The 5311-nt window shown below is 39.0% G+C and overlaps 1 long non-coding RNA gene across 1 annotated transcript; it reads left to right on the forward strand.

Moving 5' to 3' along the window:
- The first annotated feature begins 993 nt into the window (after window positions 1–993).
- Window positions 994–3398, forward strand: LOC140682477 (uncharacterized). The gene is made up of 2 exons (XR_012054272.1): window positions 994–1401; window positions 2858–3398. It is a non-coding gene; the product is annotated as an uncharacterized lncRNA (long non-coding RNA).
- Window positions 3399–5311: the final 1913 nt, after the last annotated feature.

The following is a 5311-nucleotide window of genomic DNA, read 5'->3' on the forward strand; positions in this document are numbered from 1 at the left end:
AAGCAGTGAACACTTCATTACTTATCCTCATGAAGAGCTTGGGGAATGGAACACTCATCTAGTGAAGGATCAGCCTTGCTTTTTCTCCTATTTTTTCATGTTTCAAGTGGCTCTGAGCCAGAGGGCCGTACCTGAGAGATGTCTGATGCTTCCACTCCAGTCTACTTTCACCACAACTGCAAATACAATCCGCTATACACCAGACATCACAGCAAGGGTTCCATCAAAATGCTAAAACACACATATGGCAACAAAAATACTTCTGATATCTTTCTACCAACATTAAAAATACCAACATTTAATGCATTTAGAGAAAGTTACAGAAGACTTACTCAATGTTTTTTATGTTTTTCTAGGCTTTTCTTCTCCACTGGTTGATGAAGTTAATCTATATTTTTGTAAATTCAGTGCTGCTTTAGGAATGAGGTTGCATGCACTTAATAACTAAGGAGGTTTTTACAAAATCCTGAACCTTTCTCTTTCCAAAAGAAAAAAAAAAATCATGTAACTGATGGAGAAATCAAATTGAATATAGAAAAATACCCATTCTGGGAACAAGTATATCTAGAACTAGACTTTTTCCTAACAGCTTGGGGTCAAGGTAAGAAAACACATTTGTAAAAGCTGGTTGCTCAGCTGGTGCACACTGCTGCAGCTTAGTTAATATAGGCAGACCTGCATCAGAGTTAATAGAACTGCTGACCTACATTTCTTTGACTGATGAGCGGGCTTATTTCTTAATAAAATCTGGAAATATTGTTAACCTTGGAATAGGATTTAACTATTAATGTGCATATGCTATGTTTGCTTGTGTTGCTTTCTGAAGTAGTGCAAGAACTGTGTCTCTCATTACATTATTGGCACCTCTAATGTACCTAGAACGGAAATCCCTACAAATCTGTGCACATTAATAACATATTAACATGCAAAATTATGGTTATATATACAGTATAGCAATCTGTAGCATGAAAAAGGATCCCGGTAAGACCCCAAAATACAGTGTGATCAATTTTGTGTTGTTTATAATGTTACAAATAACACCATTACTCCCCTGCAGGTCAGTACTATCTGTGAATTTCCTCCTCTGAAAACCCACATTGGTAAAGGAGGGTAAAATGAACCAGTTTTTTCTTTGCCTTGTGATCTGCAGAGGCATTTCAGTAGGGTACAACTATGTTAAGGCTGATGTAACCAGAGAGCTTGTAGTGAGTGAGGACAGACACTGCAGAACATGCTTTGGCCAGAAATGAGCTTAAGTTTTGTCACATTTTGGGCAGGCTGGGAGAGTTGCTAGCTATGTTTCCAGGAAATGGATAAAGTTATTTTGCATGTGAGGTACAAGGGCTTGATTACAATGAAGCAATAGTGTGATGAGGTGTGTGTGCCTGTGCCTCTTTCCAGGTAAGTTTTATAAATATATATATTTTTTCTATACATGTACGTATATATATATATATGTGTGTGAGAGAGTATTCAAATACATGTAAAATTCTTAATGTACTAAATTACTCTTCTGAATGATGCTATTTATACAGCAAATATTTACATTGACCTTCCTAATAATATTTTATTAGGGAGGGATGTAGGAGATCTTTTTCTCTCTCCCTAGTCTTTGAATTTGGATCAGGTAATCTTCAGGAGATGTTTCTCATATTTGATCTTAAATATCTGTAGAGGTAGAGATTCTTTAATCACTCCTACAAAAATTTCCAGAGCCTAATGCCATAAAAGTCTCATTCCCGAATGGGTAAGAATCTCACAGAAAACAGTTCAAATTATTTCTTCCAGAATGAATTAAGTTTGCTTTTATCAAAGCATAGAAACTCTTTGGCTAGATCCCTATAAAGATCTTTGGTGCTGGCTTATAACTCAGCTTCTGTAAATACTTGTATTACCTTCCAGATTAGCTATTTCTTTGGTCACTACATGCTGCTTCTTTCAAATTTCCAGAACATTTAACAACTCTCATGAGTGCAACGGCCCCTTAGGCTTTCTAGTGCTTTACTTTATGCTATACTGGAAAAAAAAAAAAATATTCTTTGTTTCCAGCTTTTTTTTTGACAGTTCCAAATTCATGAAAGACCCCAACATCTCATGCATGATTATTTCAATTCTTTAAAAAGTCTCCTGCAAAGTTTCTTCTGAGACCTTTAGAAACTCTGACAAATTGTAACTGCTAGTGTTCCTTTATGCACTTTTTAGCTGATATGTTCAAAAGACATATCTGTCATTTTTTCCCTTTTGCACAAACTGGTTGTATTAATGTAGATCACCTGAGGTTCATGAAGGTGCTGGAAATCAAATTTCTCATTTTTGTCTCAATTAGTTCCTTTTCCTGTTATTTTTTGATCAATTTTTTAAAATAGTGACCTTTGAAGTAGCATGAATAGCTTCAACGTGTATCATGCTTTCTTCAAACACTATATATGAAAAAAAGGGAAAAATGTTGTTCCCCTCTCTGAACATATCCGCTTCATTTTACATTACATATCTTGTCTGGATAGCCAAGATTATAAACTTGTCTACACAGCATTTCATTAAAAATTCAAGAACAGAAGAACAAATAATAAAGACTTATTCCAGTGTTTATTAATTCACATCAAAGTATTCATTATTAATTCAGATATCTAACCAAGGATTGGGAAAAGGGAATTCTGTGAAACAATCTCATGCCCACCTTAGCAACTAAGGGTAAAAAATCTTCATTCATTTGTTAAAAAAGATTTTATATCATAGATGAATCAAAAGAAAGAAAAGAATATGAGATTTTTTAAAAGGAAAAATGGAGAACAGTGCCTTTTAGACCTCCTGGTAATGAAATGAATGAAAGCAATCTTCTTTATTTGCCTGTTTCCAGGTCACCTCCAGCATTCCTCTTGTGTGGGCAGGGTGCAGATGTTTTGCCCAGAGTCTGGAGCTGCCGTTTGGCACTGCAAGACATAAGCAAAACCTCTCAGGAGCTGCAGGCCTTTGGAAGTTCACTCTGTGCTGCTCACATGGTAGATCACTGGCTTTTGCATGTTGGAGGAATTGCCTGACAGACGGCGCTTCTCCCCTTCAGGCTGCTGCCGGATTCTTCTGCTTGCTTACAAGAACATATGCTTAAAAAAAAAAAAACACAACAACTTCTCTGCTATTTGGCACCTAAAGCCTTATTTTAATTTCTGGGTGCTGCTTTTTCTCTGAATGTATTGTGAAATACCAGTGTGTTACCCATCTGTTCCAACTTGGTGTCTTCAGGGCTGAGTGCTGTAGAGGAAAGGTCATCATTAACTCACCTTAAAAACCTGATTTGCTTACAAAAATAGTAACTGAGGGAATTCATTGTATTCTACTCACAGTGCAGGTTATTACTCCTCATTTAACAATAAATACCTGGGGACAAAATCCTCTCTGCAGCCTGTGGAGCTTGAGCAATCCAAGTCCCACAAATCTTTCCTTCCATTTTAGGTCAGGCTGATCACTGATGTAGGGTCTGAAGATCCCCCAAAACCACTGAGAGACCTGGGGTTTTTAAAGTGAAGATATGCACACAAGTTGACTGAGGAGTGTTTGTGAGGTTTATGTACTTCAGAGAGCCTGACAGAACTGAACAGAACAAAACCAAGCATGAGCTTGTGACCTCCAAAATGAATCAGTTGCCACAGGATTCTGAAAGTAACTCCTGATACAGCTAGAACAGAGAAAGGTCTAGCTGTGGTAAACAAGCCCTATGAGTTTCAATGGGTTTAGCTCACTTATGCCATTGGAAGCTCACTGGGACATGAAGTTTCTGCTTTTTCTATGGGCATGGTATCAATGCCTGATTTCGAGTCTGCAAATCTTGCCCTGTTATTTTTGCAGCCTTGTATGAACGTGCGCAGCTGAAAAGAGGCATATGGCATTGCTCTGGGCTCCTTCTGGCTGCTGGTGAACCACTTTCAGTGTAGAGTTCTCTGCTCAGTGATGTGCAGGGCTCTGCACCACTCAGGCCACGTACTCAGGTCCGCCAGGGTCCCTGATATGACTCCTTAGCCCAAAATCCTAGCCATCAATGGCTCCTCCAGACAAGATTCTAACATCCTACAATGAGTCAAAGGGCATCTCAGCAATGCCTGGGCTGACTTTAAACTTGTTAAATTGAAAACTCCTGAATATCCTAGGAAATAAATCTATGGTAGAAAAGGATAGATCTTCACCTTGAAATACTGCCAATCACTGCCCTTGTTAATTGGGAAATCATTTTTCAATTATATATTTGTAGGGAGCTGTGGTAAGATTTTGTGAGTCTGGAAGAGAAAAAAAATGACATGCACAATTCTGTAAATACATTTGGTAAATTGACATTTAAGTATGCACATGCAGAGAAGAATATGCAAGCAGATATTTAAGTGTGTCTGGGTGTGTGCATGTGTTGGTAGAGATGTGCTTATGGATGCAGGTGCACGTCTTTCTACCAGTCAGTTGAATCTAATGTAACAAAAGCAGGCTAATTTCAAAGACATTATATTCCCACAAGTGTTATGAAAATCAGTAACTGGGTGGAGCAAAAATACACCGTGGCTACATCAACAGTGGTGAATTAATTATGCCTCATACTGTTCTCTGGTCCTGAAGCAAATTGGCACAGAACACAGAGTTTGCACACTATTAAACTCTCTTACCCTCCCAAAGAGGATGATTATGTCCAAGTGCCTCTTTTGGTGGACCTTGCCCTCTTCTAACTCCTGAACAGTTCCTGGGAATTGTTTAAAAGAGTGCTAGTTTTGCCTGGTCAAAACTATGCCAGTCAATATTCTCACAATTTAACAACATAGTTGGTCAAATTCCAGTTCTTGGGAACATTCCCAAGTATTGTTTAATTTATTAGTGTAGATGCAGCTTACATGTGCACCCAACTGAGAAGCAGGCTGTTCTGTTAATTCAGGCTTTATTAGGCACCAGAGTATGCTCAGAAAAGCAATGTTGTGACTGCCCTAGCAGTGGGGAACTGCTAAGACCTGAGTTCAGATTTTGCTAGGTGTCAGAGGGAACAACAAGGCAGCACAAACCAGCAGGGAGTTGGGCTGCATTAGTTCCACTGCTCACAGCCTTGCTTGTTCCTTCCCATCACCAGTCAGTGCATTTGCTGCAGGGGGAGCATAGGACCAAGGGCGAGAGAGGTTGTCAGATGGGCTCTGAGAAGTGCTCACACTGAAATGTGGTTTCTCAGGGGTAACAGAATTCCCTGGAAGCTGGCAGCACACATCAGGCTCATTTTGCTAATGGGTGCTACAGACAGTGCTACAGAGCACCTGAATGTGACAGTTTCTGGAGCACTCATGCACAACAG

Source organism: Taeniopygia guttata, chromosome 2 (assembly GCF_048771995.1).
Source record: "Taeniopygia guttata chromosome 2, bTaeGut7.mat, whole genome shotgun sequence".
NCBI classification, from domain to species: domain Eukaryota; kingdom Metazoa; phylum Chordata; class Aves; order Passeriformes; family Estrildidae; genus Taeniopygia; species Taeniopygia guttata.